The 18791-nt window shown below is 37.4% G+C and overlaps 1 long non-coding RNA gene across 1 annotated transcript; it reads left to right on the top strand.

The window, feature by feature from the left end:
• The first annotated feature begins 3348 nt into the window (after positions 1 to 3348).
• LOC116868435 lies at positions 3349 to 10725 on the top strand. The gene is made up of 3 exons (XR_004382831.1): positions 3349 to 3365; positions 7489 to 7558; positions 10714 to 10725. It is a non-coding gene; the product is annotated as an uncharacterized LOC116868435 (long non-coding RNA).
• The last annotated feature ends 8066 nt before the right edge of the window (positions 10726 to 18791 follow it).

An 18791-nucleotide genomic window follows, 5' to 3' on the forward strand; every position in this document is an offset into this window, starting at 1 on the left:
AGGCTTAAGGTTAAATAAAATGAATAAGTTTGTGTAGGGAAATAATTGTAGACCCATTAAATTTCTTCTAACTCTTAGAAACAAGACATGTTATTTTTATTTTATTTTATTTTATTATTTACAAAGATATTTCTTCTATTACTCTCTTATGTCATTAGAAAATCCTAACAATGTTGATCCATTTTGAAGATCTACATGAATTTTAAGTAAACAAATAGCTTGTCTATTTACTCTCCTTCTGACCACTATCCCTTGTTAAGACTTAAATGTTTTTTCTAGAAAGGGCCGTAGTCTCATTTTTTAAGAGGGGCTGGTGAACACAGATGCTTTATAGGAATAATCCTGTCAGCTGGCAGATTGACATGTATTAAATTCAAGCAAGCTACCCTGAGATGCAGAAAAGTAAGGCCATTCTTCTCTCAGGTGATGATTTGTGAAATCTAAATCTTTTCTGTATCAAGTATTTCATTTCAAAATTCTTAATTGGGACAAAAAAATGTAGACATCGAACACCATGGGCTGCTTTTGGATGTTAAAACAATTGCTCATGATTTTCCCCTCTGTCATTTTCACAGTCGACTTGTCATTCCTAGGAATGACATTCCAGGACTGCTCATAGACTGACTGACATGGAACGGTTGGCATCTCACCAGAAGGTATGTTTTAAAATAATTTGATGTAAACTGAGAGAAGTTTCCTAAGACACTGGAATCCAGAGCTGTAGAGCTGCTGAGCTTGAGAATTCTTAAAAATCCTAACTTAAAAGTTTTCTAAATATAAAATTGGAGGATGCTTCCAAAGCATGTTCCTTATACCAAAAAAAAAAAAAAACAACAACAACAAAAAACACACAAAAGAAAACCATAACTTTTTTTTTTTAAATTTCAGTTAAAAACTGTAAACTGGGACTTAGTATCATGTTAGTCCTTATTTTCTAAAAATATTTTAACTGTTAAACTCAAGTATAGGAACCTAGCCTATGCTTTAGTATATTTATTCTTCATCACGATGTTGCACACATAGAACATTTTCAATAAATGTTAAGTGAATAACGGAATTTAGTCATAAACTTCTTTTTCATAAGATTTTGTTTATTTATTGGAGAGAGAGTGATCTTGAGAGAGAGCACAGATGGGGGAGGGGCTGGGGCTGGGAGGGAAGAGAGGTGGGAGAGGGAGAAATAGGCTTCCTGCGGAGCAGGGACCCTGAAAGGGGGGTGGGGAGTTCCATCCCAGGACCCTGGGATCCTGACTTTTGACAGGAGCCAAAGGCAGACGCTTGACTTACTGAGTCACCCAGGTGCCCCAGAATTTAGTCATACACTTCTATAAAACTTTTTATACCTTAGGAATGGTATTTTTATATTCAACTGCAGTATTAATGATAGAATATTAATGAAATACTAACAATAGAAAGAATAAACTTCTGAAACTAAAGAAGTGGTTTGATGCCAAGAATTTTATGTGTGGTTGTACAAGCATGCACGTATGCGTGTGCACACACACATATACCTGTATAAAACTTTGTACATAAGATAAAACCTATATAAAATATTAAATAGTGCAATATCTTTTCTTCTGATCTGGCAATTCTTGCTTCTGAAATAGGGTAAGGGATGCAAAAAGTTCAGAGAAAAACAGAAGTCAAATTGAAAAAGTGTGATAATGGTGGGTTTTTTTTTTTGAAAAATAAATCAATATATTGAAGAAAGAATGCAAATAGAGCAAGTGATGTTGATTGCTCCACTTAAAAGCCTTTTTTAAGTTTATTACAAGTGGCTCTACTATGGGTTAAAGTAAAATCTATTCCAAATTTATCAGGGGTAATGGAGCAGTTTCAGTGATTAGCTATTTCATGTCCATGCAGCTGTAAGGCTATAGCCGAGGATCCTCTAGGAGCAAAAAGGAAATTATGATCATTTAACTTTTTTAGAAATATCCCTCTCTTTTTCTTCTCCCTCTGTTTTTCCTCTTAGACCCACTCATCTTTTCTTTCTCTTTGCTGTCTAATCATAAATAATTCTTTTTCTGGGCTGCTAAAAACATTTCTTTTTGGCTCTTCTTCTCCCTTGGAGGAGTTACCATTTTATTTCAGACTCACTGGGGACCAGCACCTAGAATGGTGAGTAAATCCCAGTTCCACGAGCACCAATTCGTGTCTGTGATCCTAAATTCATAAAGTCTTTCAATCTTACCAGTAAAATTGGGAGAAAAAGAATGGTTTCTCTCTTTTTGAGTCAAGCTGCATTTCTAATATAAATCTAGAACTTCTTTCAACTCTTCTTGACACTTGATTTCCTCTCTGGCAGCAAGGATCTTTCCTATTCTTTTTTTTTTTTTTTTTCTCAAGAAATTTGTCAAATTCTCTGAAAGTATCCTTTAAACATTCCCCACACCCCCCACCAAAAAAAAAAAAAAAATAGCAGCAACAACAACAAAACCAGCTTGATCAGTTAATGGTAAATGAATCAGAAACATACGGATTAAATTCCCCTTAAAACACACAAGGATTTAAAAATTAAGCAAAGAATTACTGAGTAAAATATTTGTTTGCCAAATTCCAAATGTTTGAAAAATAGTTCAAGATGTTTGTTGAACCTGAAATGGGCCTGAGTTACCCATCCATATTTAATTCAGGCAAAAATAATTCTTAGCAGCTGAATGCTCTAGTTAGTAGACTCAGGAAGAAAGAAAAATCAGTAACAATATAGATCTTTTTAATTTTTTAATTTCCATTTTTTCTAGCTTTATTGAGATAGAATCAACATATAATACTGTGTAAATATAAGGTATACGAGGTGTTGATTTGATATGCTTGTGTATTACAAGCTGATCACCCCTATAGCATGAGTTAACAGCCACAGTATGCCACATAACTGCCATTTCTTTTTTGGGGGGAGAATACTTAAGTTCGTTCTTTTTAAAATATAAGCATTCAAATTGAAAACCAATTGCCTTTGTAAAAGGTACTCTAGGAAGATGTGATGATTCCATTCTGGATTTTCCAGAACACACCCCAAATTATGTTTTGATAAATTATACATAATCCTCCTTTCCACAGCCTGTGTCTTCCTATGCTCTTCAGTTTAGCTATTTCCTTTAGTAATATGGCCAAAAAATATTGTGGGAAGGTGAAAGTGACCATGTCAAGAGCTTCTGACTGAAAGAAAAATCTGTTCCCAGAGTAACTTTGGCTTCTAGTGATTTTAAGAATTTCAATTTGGTTACTTCATCACCTGCTCTTACAGATATTAGTCCCACCAATCCTGATGAGGGATTCATCCCATCCTGACAGATAAGTCCAAGACTAGCTAACCAATAAATAAGTGTGTTTGCTGGAAAGTTAAAGCTGATGATAAAGAGTTGGTGAGTACTATAAATAACATACTTTTCCCAGATGTATTTCCTAGATATAGAAGTCTAATGAAGTGAGTGGAAAAGACAAATTGTTGGAGAGAAAAATAAAAAAGAGAGAAGACTCTTAAGTACTCTCTGTTAAGGTTATGACTTGGGGCCAATATAGTTGCAGCTATATATGTTTTATTGGGAAGAAACTGGAATTTCAAAATGGAAAGGGGTTTTGGAAATGATCTAGGCTAGAGCACCTTCCACATCTTCCAACTTCCAGATATTTTACTCAGTATCCTTAGTTTAGAAAATTATATAATGATAACTCTACGCATTAATTTTTTATTGCCATCATACTAAACACAAATTTAGTGGCTTAAAACAATACAGATTTATTATTGTACAATTCAGCAGGTAAAAACTCAAACACAGGTCTTCCTGGGCTAAGATCAAGGTCTCAGCACATCTGCATTCCTTTTGGAAGCTCTAGGGGACAATCTATTTCCTTGCCTTTCCTAGTTCCTAGAGGCTACCACATTCTTTGGTTCATGGCCTTCTTCCTCCATCTTTAACTCCAGCAATGCTTCATCTCTTAGACCTTGCTTATGTGTTTGTATCTTTCTCCCTCTTCTGCCTTCTTCTTCCACTTGTAAGGATTCTTGTGATTAATTGGGCCCACAAAGATAATCTAGGATAATCTCGCTATTATAAGGTTAGTTTTCTTTAGTACCCTTAATTCCATCTCTAATCTTAATCCCCCTTTTCCATGTAACATAACATATTCACAGCTTCCAGGGATTAGGACAACATCTTAGAGGATAGAGTGTGGGCATTGTATTACCTGCTGCATGCTATAATCTCATTTGTAGATGGAAGCCCAATGGGAGAGAGGGATTAGACTATTACCTTTGTGGCAATTTTTTTTTTCCATGTTTCTATGTGAATGGAATGGCATCATAATAACCTGCCACCTCTAGTAATTCTGGATCACTCAATGATTCCAAAACTAGAAATGTGTCTTATCTCCTGCCAGTCATCCAGGCATTGATTTACTTTTAGGTCAGGCCAGTGCACAAACTAAAAATAATCAATGAATCTTTAATTATTGAGTGGCTGATAGGCCTAGAAGTGGACTCCTGACTAAGATCATCCATTGGTGCAGTGTTTTGGGGATTTGGGAACCAAAGCCCTGCAAGGTAAACAAAAGAGGATCTATGTAATAGGGAGTTGGAGTTCTTATCTCATAGTGGTCTGGAGTGTTTCCTGAATGTAAATTAAAAACATTTTTGCCAATGAAGATAACAAAATGCAGCAGAAAATAAACTTCTAAATAAAAATGGGGAAAAAAAATTGGCCTTTGTGTTAATGTTCTAAAAAGTAAGCACTGCAGTAAGCTCTAATCTCCTAAATTCAGAATTGTAAACTTTATGGGGGAAAACAAAGCATTTAATGATTTTCTTGAGGCACAAAAAGTACTTAAAAATAGATAAAATATGGTGTAATTTTCCAACTACATTCAATACAACCAAATGATAAAATTTTCAATTAATTTCTAATTCATTAGTCATAACAAGGATGCATTTAATTTTCTCATGTTTATTAATATCATTTTTTTCCCTATTGTCTCACCTCTTCACTGTTCCCTAGGTCATGAAGTATTTAGCACAGTGACCAGCTAATTGGTCGCTCATTCTGTCTTTATAGGAAGAATAAATTTAAAATTAAATTTAAAATGTATTTAGAGCATATGAATATTCATATGTTATAAATATGTAAACAGTAAGTTAAAAAGAATGAATCAATGAATGAATGAATTGGTAAGAAAATATTATAAACAGCTTTGAGCAGATAATTACCTCAATGTTTAAATTCTCAGGGAAACAGTACTTTAAAAGTGCTAAAAGAGAATGATAAACTGTATGTCAATATCTAGCAAACCAGAAATTTTTAAACATACTGTTTGGAACCATGCTACATGACGATATATCATGATTTCCAAATTTCTCTAAGTCCCAAGTGGGAACATCTAGTTGGTCAGAGGGATGCAATGTATCAGCACGCTTTTTAAAGTTTTCGTTTGGGAAGCATGGTCTGAACTCTTACCTGCTGTAGGACCTCTCTTATGTTATAAAGTATTTGCATGCTGGGCAGTCCAAATAAATGACACTGAGTTATAAAGATAATCTTAAATTGAAACAGTTGTTAATTATCATTAGAGCTAGGAACATCTATTAATTTATTGAGAAAAAATAACCAGCTGTTATTATAAGCCCATTATATACATCATCTAATTTATCTCTTCAAAGTACTGTGAGGTAGGTGTCATGATGTGTCCTTCACAGTTAAGGTTAAAAAAAAATTGTTAAGTAACCTGCCTTAGGATATTATAACTGATTCTAAACATCACATACTTCTGCTGGTCTCTAACCAACCCTAACTACATTAAAACCAACCTGCAGTCTTTTTTAAAAGAATACTAACAAAACCCTTTTGATGGGCTACAACAGAACCCAAGTGAGTGTTGCATCTCCATTCATTCTGTTGTAAATAAGGACAGGAAGTCTACCTATGAAAAACCCAATTTCAGTACTCAACACCAACTTCAAGTTATTTCTGGGAAAGTAGCAAAGATGACTTTTGCACCACTTACTTTGGAAAGAGGAGATGAACTTAAAACAATACTGAGGGGCATAAGCAAAGAAAATGATCTTAAATCATTACCTTCTCCTTTTGATATAATTAGTACCAAGTCCAGTGACTAGTTTCAAAAGTCATTGGACTGAGTTACCAAAATATTGTAAGCCCCTTTTCCTCTCCAGTTCTTTAAATTCAACAATGTTCTAGAATTGTGAAGGACTAATTCTATCTGAAGAATGGTCTGGAAATTTTAACCTCAAAGAGTGCTTTTCTAGTGATTTTGATTTGTCCTTGAGGGCACATACCAGAAAAGATGAAAAGAAATGAAACCTGACAACTTAAAAAAGTTGAATTAATTATTCAAATATAAGGTATTATTTTTTTCACTAACTTTTTCCCCAGTATCATCAAGATAAATCTTGAATGGAATTATAAATTTTTCTTAGTAGTATTTTCTGCTCTTCCTAATATCTATCTCACACCACAAAAATATTTTGGTAAGTGAATGTTTATGTTATTACATTTATAGTTTTTAGTTTTCAAAATATGTATCCTTCAAGGATTTGAGTCCAAGTTAATTTAATAAGCATCCCATACTTCTCTTCCATACTCTTTTTCCAGATATTCTGTCATCTGATCTTTGAGGAACCACACAATATAAGGCAGGACCTCCTGCTAGTTTCATGCCAGTCTCCTGGAGTCCTATTATTAACAATTGAAATTTCAGCAGCCAAATGCTCTCCTCCCCTTGTATGCTGCATGCTGATGACTTCTTAATTAGGGTCTTCTACCCAAGAAAATCCCCTGAGTTGTAGATTCCTATATCCAGTTTTCTGCAGGCATCTCTGCCTGGATGTACCATAGGTACCCAAAACTCAACATGTCTGAACACTCATCACCTTCTCCATCACCCAAGCTTTGCTTCCACCACTCTTGGGTCAGGCTTTGTGTGTTCTCTACTTCATATTCTTGAGTCTTCTGTTTTTCACAAGTATTTTACTTTCCCAGTATTTCTTGGCTCTTCTCCAACCTCTTTCTCCGAGCTCACCATCAAAAGATTCCTACTGGACTCCTTTAAATCCATCTTTCACAGGGTTACCCAAATGAATTATTTCAAATCTAAATATGACTAGAGCATATTCCAGAAAAGTCTTTATTGTGTCCAGAATTAAATCCCTGTTCCTTTATGATGGATATAAGATTCTTTGTGAGCCATACCATACTCTCCAGCATTTTTTTTTTTCTTGTCAAGATAGCCAGAGTTGATCATGTGGTTCTGTCTCATTGTTTGACACTTTTTATACTCTGGTGACATCAAATCACTTGAGCCCCTTAAAAGGGCACTGTTTCCCCATGTTCTTTGCCCCTTGAACTGGCTCCTTTCCTTTGTAAGTGAAGATTCTTTGTTCATATGTCACCCCTTCCTAGAAGCTTTTGCTAAGCCCCTTCATACATCCATACCCACCAGTGATGAGTTCTTCTCTATGTTCCCCAAAACTTCTAGGTTCATCATTACAGATGAACACAGGATCATGCCAAACCTGAGCATTTAAGAATACCTGAAAATATCTGAGGTCTTTCTATTTCTATGTCTTACATGCTTTAGGCTGTGTGTAAATGTTTGCAGTTGAATGACTAAGTAAAAGATACTAGAATGCAGTTACATAGGTATTTCAAGTTCCTTTTTTTTTTTTTTTTTTTTTTTTTTTGGTTACACCATGCTGTGTCTAATGCTGATCCTATCTATTTCAAAACCCAAATAAGTACTGCAATTTTGGTAGGACAGAAATCACTAGTTTGAAATGTTACATTTTCATAGTTTGATACTATACACAATAAGTAGAATTTTAAATGAAAATTGATTGATCTGGTAAAGTGTTCATATTCTGCCAGCTATTTTCACAGTTCTGGGTCCAAAATCATTATAATATAGTTTCTACTTTAGCATTCATCAAAACTATAAAAGAAGCGTTGCCATTCATGGATGTATTAGTGCAACAGGGCCCAAATGCTGCTTTCAAAGACTATTTTCTTATACAGAGACATTTTATAGTCAGGCAATCATCTTGTTAAACATTTCCTCTAAAATTTTAAAAATCATTACCTGGGAGTCTATCACTGTGGCACTAATCACACCTCTACAATTAAGCTTATTTCAACCCTTTCACTGGAATTCTTTTTCTTTAATCAGGGGTTTATTATTGGACTGTTAATGTGAAAGTTGAAATAAAAAAATCTCAGCTCAGGAATGAATTCTAGTAGCAGTTATAGAAAACCCTGAGAAATTCTAATATTTTTCTGTGAAATTTCTGTTAAGATGTGGGTTTCATTCCCTTTCCCCCTTTATTTTCTTGTAGAATGATTTGCCTTACTTAAGGGAAATGGAATGTTTCCTCATGTTTTAAGGATATCCTTAATCTACTGCATTTGGTTTTTTCTTGGGATGTTCACAAAAGCACAATTATATTATTAAGCTAGAGGTGCAAATACAGTTGGCCTGGCGATGTTTTCTACCTTTTCTACATCATGAAGTGGAAGTTCAGTTTTGACTTTTGTAAGAAAAAAGCATCAGAAAGTATTTTATCTTGCCAAATGAATCAACCAGCTTTTATTCTTTCCAAGAGTTTCACTAATGGAGAAGAGTTTTAAGTTCAAGGACAATATTTATCTTAATAACAAACTAGTCAGATTGTGACTTTAGAATGAGCTAATTTGGTATAAAACTATAGTTTTAAAGCAAATTCACACATGATTTCATTTCCTATTCACAAAAGGCCTCTAAATAATCAGAGCAGCCCTAAACCTCCTGAACTCTCCACTGCCTTCCTTCTCCCCCTTCACCACCACCCCTTCAGTTCAAGTCCCAACCATCTTTCACCTTAATCAATAGCTTTCCACCACCTCACATCATCTCTTTCTCCTTCCAATCAATTTTGCCTGTGATAGCCTGAGAGATACAGGTTTTTAAGTGGTTATATGTTTTTAAATTAGAATGCTTAATGCCTTCACTCATTTTGCTTTTTAAGGTAAAGAATAAAGCCCTTGACACCAGAGACAGGCATTGTTACTAACCAAGCTCTGTATCAATTCCCATCTTGGTTGTCCCTTGACCACCTACCCAAAGAGCTAGAGGAGCTAATATTCACTTCTCCTGACTTTCTTGCACTTGCAGCTAGAAGAGGGTATGGGATAGCTTTCTAACTGATAGGGTATAATTGGAAATGTGCCAAGGACCAAAAGAACCTTTGCTCTTTCATATGAAATGGATGTATCTGTTGCTTCCACCTTTCCTTTACTTCTTCCTGTCTTGGATATGGCTGTGATGCCTGGGGTTTTGGCAGCCATTTTATGACCATGAGATGATGAATGTGAGGATGAAAAACAACCCACTGACCATAGATGGTAAAAAAACAAAAATCTGGGTCTCCATTGGAATCAATAGATGGCTGAACTAATGTCAATAATTGTCTACTGCTAAAATCTTTGTTATTGAACCTATATTTTTTAAACTACTGTTAGTGGAATCTTCCATTATTTGAAATCCAAAGCATTTCCAACATAAATACATGACTTACAATGCCCACTGTATTTGTCCCACCTTCCAGTGATATTAGTGTTCCGAGTTCCTAAAATGTTTCTCCTGCCTTGGGGATTCCTATCACACCACCCAATCCCCCATGCACACACTTTATCTAGTTAACACCTTCTCAATCTTCAAATTTCAATTAAAATGGATCTAAGAGATTTTCTGTGATCTCTGGACTAGGTCCTCTCCTTCAGTTATGTACTCTTGTAACTTCCAATGATTGTCTGTCTTGACACATATTATATTTTAAGTACGTATTTATTCATAGAGCTATTTAATGATGTCTTTTCCATGAGATCTTTTAGAGTTGAAGCCATATCGTTTACTATTGGCTGCCCAATTTTTAGCAAACAGCAATTTTTAGCATCGAAGAAGCATTCAATTGCTTCAGGGATGGAAAGAAAGAATGAAAGAAGGAAGGAACAAAGTTCATGAGAACTAAACTCTCAAATTTGAAGTTAAACTTGGGCTTTCCTCTGACTTTGTAGTTTTCTATCTCATGGTAGTGGTATTTTCCGTGCCAGGTAAATATTGTTTTCTATCTCGTATGTGAAGACAATGAAAGAGCCTAAACTAAATGTTCTGTATTTTTGAAACCCAATATGAAAGCATTATAATGCGCTTGTTGCAAAAAAAGTGTTAAAAGAAAAAATTATTAGTTCTTTGTTATTCTGGCTTTCTTTTATCTCATTTAGTTTGTCTTTATAAAAAAAAAAAGTTGAGTTCATGTGCTCTGCTGCTGATTGGTGTTTGGTTATTAATGCGGTACTGTCAGAGAATAAGGAATGGGAGAAGTGATCAGTCTTGACGTTGGATTTCATGTCTTACTAAGGGTCCAGTAAGGTCCCTAAGGTTTCTGTCTGGTCTATAAGGGGCCATGAAACTCTCTGAAACTATACAGCAAATTTTGTATGTCTGTGCATTTCTCTAGGGAGAGAGTTGAGAGCTTTAATCAGGTTTTCAATAGGGTTTTAGTAAGGAATAGGTTAAAGTTAAGAATCACTGGGTCAAGTTATTAAATATAATGGTGGTGTTGGAAATCAGAAGTTATATCCTTTTATACAAGATTAACTGATAGGTGTTTACAATATGCATGTTTTGTTGTTTTTTTTTTTTTAAAGATTTTATTTATTTATTTGACAGAGACAGCGAGAGAGGGAACACAAGCAGGGGGAGTGGGAGAGGGAGAAGCAGGCTTCCCGCTGAGCAGGGAGCCCGATGCGGGGCTCGATCCCAGGACCCCGGGATCATGACCTGAGCTGAAGGCAGATGCTTAATGACTGAGCCACCCAGGCGCCCCTACAATATGCATGTTTTGGAGAGATGTATTTGCAGTATAAATAAATCCATGTTTTATGTGGTCTTTAAAAATCATTTGGTCAACTAATCAATTTGTTAATCTGCCTCTTTGCAGTGAACTAAGGTAATGACACTTCATATATATCACTGTGCTAAGCTAATTAAATGCATTATTATCACTTAATTTTTCTAGAAAATCTGCAAAGTTACTATTATTGTCCCCCTTTTCCTGGTAAAGAAAGTCAGTCTCTAAGATTTCCAAAAGAATGCTCACTATCAAAGCTGAATGCAGGGAGAAAGTAAAGTAATGTATTTCCAACCTTCAGGAATACCAAGACTTGTTTTAATGAGAAAATAATGATCATTAGAAAGTAATGTGTGATAATGGCCAAAGATACAGTAAATAATTTCAGTAATAATAAGCACTTTAGGATTTAAAAAGAAGATATTTTGAGATCCTGCCTGGACTGTGATCACTGGTTGAAAGCTGAGTAAAAGAGAAAGAGAAGATTTTAGTCCACTGAGATTAAATGAGCAAGATCAGGAGCAAAAACATAAGTTCCAGAATCTAACTGGAGAGTGGACTTCTGTTGAAGCAATGGGAGATAAGGTTGGGAAGGATGTCTGGGTGCAGTTTGATGGTCTTGTATATTAAACTAAAATGTTTGACCTTTGCCCTTAGATACTGAGAACCACTTGAAGAGTGTTTTGAGCTAGAAGGTGACATCATGAAAACTGTTTTTAGGAAGATTAATTTGGTACCAGTCCACTGGATGGACTGGAAAGAGGCAAAACCAGCACAAGGTGGTCCAGCCAAAAAAGCACAGAAAACTGAGAAAAAAAAGTGATGTGGTTAGAGGGAAAGGAAAAGGAGAACGGTTTAAAAAGGCAATCAAAGGGAACAGTTGATTATGCTCAGTGTAACTTTGTCTCTTTAAAAAAAAACAAGCTCTTTCCTTAAAACGGGGAAGCCACCAAGAGTCTCCACATTTATGAAGCCAGACTCCAAAGGAACTCCTTATACCTCATTTCCACCCATTTTGTCTCTACTTCTTCTTTTTTGTGCTTTCTGGCTTATCTTTTTTTCTCTCCATTTTTCACTCCTTGACTTATTCAACAAACTTATTTTATTCCTGTTGAAGGACAAACACAGATCTACTGCTGGAAATATAACAGCAACCAAGAGAGGCAAGACGTCAGCCATGATGGAGCTCACATTCTATTGTTGATGGACAGTCACCAAAAAAATGAATACACTCACAAGGAAAAGGGCAGAGAATTAAAATAAGGTAATGTGACAGACAATGACTGGGGGAAATATAGGAAGAATGTTAAAGTGGCCCTTCTGAGAAAGTGACATTTAAACAAAGATTTGAATGACAAGAAGCAGACAGCCATACAAAATATTGGCAGAATATTTCTTTAGTGCTCTGTGTATAGGACATAGTTAGGGCAATGGCCCCAAGACAGAAATGAACTTGGCTCATTCCAGGAACAACAAAGGGCCAGCTGGCTTGAATGTGGTAAGCCACAGTGAAAGTGGAAGGAGATATTGTCAGAAAGGTAAGTGGAGATGGATGAGATAAGGCTGTTTAGGCCACCGTAATAAGTTAAGATGTTGGCATCGTAATGAGTTAAGGCATTACTCTACTTAGGAAGGAAAACAGTTGGAAAGTTTTCAAGAGGAATGTAAAATAAGACCTAATTTCCATATTTAAAAGATCACTCTGTTGCTCTCTTGAAAATTGATCATAAGGGCCAGAGGAGAGTCAGGGATAACATAGGGAAGCCATTGCTATAGTTGAGGCAACAAGTCACTGTCAGAAGAGAATTGACCATAAATTTAATAGTAAGTGGTATGGGGCTGTTGGGAGTTTGGGGTGTGTTTTGAAGTCAGAGTTGGTAGCATTTACTGATAGATTGAATGCAGATAAAGAAAGAGCAGAATCCCAAATAATTCCTAGATCTTTTTTCAATTTGAGCAAGAATGGTGGAACCAGAGAGATGGAAAGGTTAAGACTGAAGTGGGGGTGAATGGACATTTCCTCTCTTAGTTGTGTTAAACTCATCTATTCTGCTCCATTAGATTCTAGCCTCACTTCCCCCTTTTTTGCACAGAAAGCTGATGACTTAGTAGCACCATCCCCTTGACATAACCTCCTCCCCCACCCCACCAGGATGGTCAGTTCCTTTGTATTGGACTTTGGGGAAGTCTTGACTTCCTGGACCAATTTAGACAGGTAGCACATGGTGGCTGGCAGACAGAGGAGGGAAAGTAGCATGGGTGCTCGAGATACCAAAGAGGACTGGGAGATGTTAAAATTTAGGGTATTTTAAGGTTTAGGCTTGGAGGATGAGATTGTAATTGACAGACATTTGGATATCAAGAGAAGTATATAGTTTTGACAACAACAAAAAAGATACTGAGTTTGGATTTGTTATATTATTTGAGATCAAAAGAAAGTTTTCATGATAATATTCTCCATGAGTTAGAGCTATACTGGTATGCAGAGTTCTGTATTCCTGCTTTACATATAAACATATTGTGGAGAGTTAGTCTGGCTGCTAGATCACTGATCAAGAAATCCACAGAAGCAATGGTCACAGTCGCCAAACTGTAGAAAGAGTCAGGATGCCCTTCAACAGATGAATGGATAAAGATATGGTCCATATATACAATGGAGTATTATGCCTCCATCAGACAGGATGAACACCCAACTTTTGTATTGACATGGACATATTGAAGAGATTATGCTGAATGAAATACATCAAGCAGAGAGAGTCAATTATCATATGGTTTTACTTATTGTGGAGCATAAGGAATAACACAGAGGACATGGGGAGAGGGAGAGGAGAAGTGAACTGGGGGAAATCGGAGGGGGAGATAAACCATGAGAGACTGTAGATATTGGGTGAGCCCAGTGGTGGGTATTAAGGAGGGCATGTATTGCGTGGAGCACTGGGTGTAGTGCATAAACAATGAATTATGGAACACTGAAAAAAAAAATCAATTAAATGAAAAAAAAAAAAAGAAATCCACATAAAAATTTGAACTTCAAAAATGCTCTGAGCTTTCAGAAGTTCGTGCCAATTTAGTTTAATTAATTCATTAATATTCCTTTATGATGGCCTCTATAGATCAGTAAGAAATCCTATTTACAAAAGAATTCACCAGCAGGCTTTAAATAGGAAGCGACTAATTATTGAGCCCACTTACAGAAATGCAATGTCAATGTAACTTTTGAGGATCCCATCCACTGCATTAAAGAAAATATAACTATGTGTAGGGAGTTGTTTTGTTTTCTGAGGAATTTTGGACAAATGTTTCCTGATTTGTTTAGGGATTTGTGGAGGAGGAATGAATGGTGGGTGTCCTTCTCATTCTCTTGGGTTGATTTTTTTTTTTTCTCGAGAAAAGAATTTTGCAAAAAACCCTTTTCAAAACTCAAAATTGCCTTTTTCATCTTGAAAGGGAAGCATCAGAGGAGTTAAGAAAATTTACCGTAGTTGAAAATCCACTTCATTTTCTTTACAGATTATTTTGAATCTGCTTTAAGAAATGCATATGTCCTCTCTAAATATATGGTGGAAATGGTTCATTGAGTGTTATGAAAAGAAAGTTTAGTCTCATTTCCTAAGCAGACTTTTTAACCTGACAGTGCTAAATGGGGAAGAATTCTTTGGGATTATGGTGTGTGTTTTGATAGAGATCCTGTAACAGCTGGTTATTTTCAGTCATTTTCTCACTGCGGGGAGATTTTTGCTGCTGTATGAAGTAAGGGTGATAGAACCTTGCTATCCATGTAAAATTAGAGAAAAAGATTTCATTTTATTTTCTAACATACACATTTTACTGTTTTGTTTATAAAATGTGTATTTCAAAATGTGTTCTCCTATGAAAAAATATTCTACCAGCAGTATCAGTCTTGAAGATCAAGAGAAAAAAATTTTTTTAAGTCTCCAGATAGGTGGGCTCGTTACTTCCTTAGTCACTTCCATGACAGAGATATTTAAGAGCACTCAAACTCGCCTTTTCTTTACTTAAGGGGCACTGAACTGTTGAATAACTCTGATCCGGAAGCCCAAATCATTTCGGGGTGAGATCTCTGGGCATTCACTGTGTTGCGTTGCTTGGCGGCCATGAGAAATCCGTCCATCAGGTCCAGTTCTGATTGCACGCAGGTAAATGGTTTATAGACTGTTAGCCCGCACTGCTGGTTTAGATTTGAGGAATTACTCTACAAGAACAAGGCAGGTTCTATTTTTGACATTTCAGCAATGAGACCACTTGTACATTATGGCCTGATTTGATTTACTGTAAGAAAATAAGAGAGCTGTAATTTGTAAAAGACATTTATTACATGAGTCCAAAAATATAAAAAAAAAATGCTTAGTGTCTCTGTCCATCCCATCTGGTTTTATTTTAATCTCACTCTAGTCACATATGAAATTTTGCTTAGCTGTCTTCATTTTCTTAGTCAATCTTGATTAATGGCCTTCAAAGTAAAAATAATTGGCCTGCATCAGGGTTGTTTTATAACTCTTGTTCACAAAGAATGTGAAAGGCTGGAAAATGAGCCTAAACAGAAGGAATGCATTACGCTCGTCTTTGAGAAAGAGCAGTCCTTCAGTTGTATTTCACTGTGTATTTTTATAACAGGCGCCTCCTTGCCCGTCCGTGATATTGCAGATATGAGGGGCCAAAGCTTATGTATACTTCGTCAGACTGACCACGGCAGCTCGACATCTCCAGGCAGCCACACATGTGACTGCGGAACTCACCCTGGCCAACCCCACAGGCCTGAGCCTTTCAAAAGTAAATTATCAGGAAAGCTGAGGCTCTGAAACCCAGAAGTTAAAAAACGGGCAGGGGGCTAATTGTCTCTGAAGTTTAAATGGCTTGTTTATAAAAGGCTTCTCGAGCATTTGTATTTTTTTCCCCTTTCTTGAAAAGTGTGTTCAACTTGAAAGGAATTGGGGGAAATGCAGGCGCCGCATGGCCGTTGTGGATTTGGAGTTGAGCTCTGCTTCCTCTCAAGGCCCCTACTTCTGGGAGAGCCCATCAGTTCAAGGGGGCAGAAAGGAATTTGAGTTCAAAAAAAAGAAAACAACCCTCTGAGAAGATAATTTCTTTCTTACATGAAATTTGTGTAAATGGAGATGTGATGTCTCTTAAAAAGCTAGTCGTTTTATGATTGTACTGATTAGAACATTAACATCAAGAACTTTCCAGCTTTTCAATAATCTCAATACCAAGCTCAATTACCCAGTGATGTTTTTCAAGAATTTCAGCTGTTCTCTTGGTGTTTTAAAAACAATTAAAATTCCCTCTGAGGTTTGATTCATGCTGGATCCAATTCAGTTCGCACGGACCTGTAGACACAGATGGGCCCGTGTTCCACGTCTGGCTGGTGTTCAGCCAGGACCTCTGGTGGGGACCATTACTTTTCTCCTTCACACAGCCCCAGTGGTGGACTGCTACTCCAGGGAGGTCGTTGACAAGGTGAAGGCAGAGAGGACTCTTTCCTGACGCAGAGGAAAACCTTCGGACAGATTACGGTAACTATGGTAGAGTCTTGAAGGAAGACCTGTCATGTTCCAAGGAAAAGAAGTTCTTTTTGAGTTGGGGAGGCTGGATCCTTATACCAGGGTTTGGGAATTCCAGCCTTGCCTCCTTCAAGCTACCTGCCTTTGCATTTCTTCCTGCCAGGCTTTCCTGCCCTCTTACTTTTTCCCAAGGTTTCTCTATCCTTATCCCTTCCTTCTCAGCTACCCTGTCTTCTCAGTCTCTCCCCTCTATTTTTGTGTCCCCTGAACCCTCAGCCCTCTTAAGCCTTTTCTCTGGTCCCCAGAACCCACTCATCTCTCAAGAGATGTGACTGGCTTTTTTCTTTTCTTTTCTTTCTTTTTTTTTTTTTTGGCCTGGTGACTTGAGTTCTTTTTTCCACACATCATAGAATAGTTTCATTTTTCAGAAATCATGGGGCAATCACAAAAGATTTTCTAATCTAACACATGCACCCATTCAGCAGCCCAGCACCCCCCCACACACTCATCTACTAATGCGACAGTTTGTTTATTTATTTAGAAATGCATTACAATAGTTCCTGATGTTTATTTGATGTGTGTCACTGCATGAAGCATTTCAGAGTTTATTTAGCACCTGGTTTATGCTAAACTAGCAATATTTCCATATATTACCTATTAATCCTTATAACAGAGCTAGGAAATGTGTATTTTGTGCTCATTTGATAGGTGAGTGAACTTCACCTTGGTCACAAGTGACTGTTTTAATCCAAAACCATTTTTTCTTAACCTCTACGTCAGGGCTCTAAGCCTGGTACTATTGACATTTGAGGGGTAGGAAATCCTTATTCATGGGGGGCTCTCCTGTGCATTATAGGATATTTCATGGCATCCCTAACTTCTACCCACTAGGTACTGGTGTCACCCTCCTTGTTCCCCTTCCATGTTGGTGTCAACCCCAAATTTCATTACTTGTTGCCAAATGTCTCCTGGGGAAGAAAACCACTGCTCTTCATGTCACTACTGTACACAGATTTTCTAAGCTACCTTTGTAATTTATCAGGTCACCAAGGCTGGCTCCACACTGATATGGTCTCAGCCATGGTTGATCTCAGGAGATGGGGAAGAGGCGGCCAGGGCTCCTCTGAGATGTCTAGTGGAGAAGCCCAGATAGAAGAATTATTACCACCTTCCCTCCAAGGTTTGTCAGAAGCCAGACAGAATTTCTAAAATAAGACTAATGACAGTGGATACATTGTTGCACATTCAAGTTTAGGAACCCCTGGTGGGATGGCAGGCTCCCATCCCATCTTCCAAGAAAGGTGTGAAGCAACATGTGACTTCCTTGGTGGATCTGAAATAGTGGGCAGACCAGTGGCTGGCAGCTTCTGGATAGGACTCACAACCTGCTCCCAGTCTGAGCTGTGTTGACCCTTAAGTCAACAGACCCTAACTCTCTTCTCCATCAACCTAGTCCAGACTGAAAGCACCAGATGCCAAGCTAATTGTTTTGTCAACTGGTGTAATTCCAGTTTCTGTGGATTTTCACTCCCCAGCTTGAAGTCTTCCAAGTCTTGCTTTGCATTTTTGTATTTACAAATGTAAAAAATGAGTGCACTTTCAAAGAGGGGCTGTCTTGTTCAATCATACTGGCCTGCAGTGCTGCCAACACAAGTGCTGCCTCAGGGAACACTTTCTCTGTGATGCTCTCACAGGCACATACTCGGCCTCTTAACTGGATCTCCCAGTCATGGGGCAGAAAGAGTATAAGGTTTGCTGCTATGACATGCGAGATGTAACAGGACCTCTGTTTTCATTCAAAACTGCCACCTGACCTAAACTTTAGGGCTGGGCTTGCTCCCAGGAGGAAAGCAGATCTTTGCTGTGACCTGACTTAACGCCTAGTGTTCTGGACTAAATTGCATCCCTCAAATTTGTACTGAAGCCTTGATCTCTAGTATGACTGGGTTTGGACACAGGACTATCAGATAGGTAATTAAGGTTATATGTGGGCATAGGGAAGACCCTAATCTATTGGACCAGTATTCCTTAAGAAAAGGAAAAACACCAGAGTTCTCCCTCATCTCTGCACATCCACAGAGGAAAGGCCATGTGAGGAGGACACAGCAAAATCAGGCCATGTGCAAACCAGGAAACCAATGCAGACGGTACCTGATATTGGACTTCCATCTTCCAGAACTGTGAGAAAATACATTTTTGTGGTTTGGTTGAGCCACATAGACTGTGGGGTTTTGTTGTGGTAACCCTAGCAGATGAACACAGACAAAGTGGGAGGGAGAAGTTTCGGAGCTTGGTGAGGAGGAGAGGGCAGGGGACTACACCAGCCTGTAGTGAAGAGGGGGGCTGTTTTCCCCACGGACTGTTTAGGGAAACAC

This window comes from Lontra canadensis, unplaced genomic scaffold (genome assembly GCF_010015895.1).
Source record: "Lontra canadensis isolate GAN:19392208 unplaced genomic scaffold, GSC_riverotter_1.0 scaffold15, whole genome shotgun sequence".
Taxonomy (NCBI): domain Eukaryota; kingdom Metazoa; phylum Chordata; class Mammalia; order Carnivora; family Mustelidae; genus Lontra; species Lontra canadensis.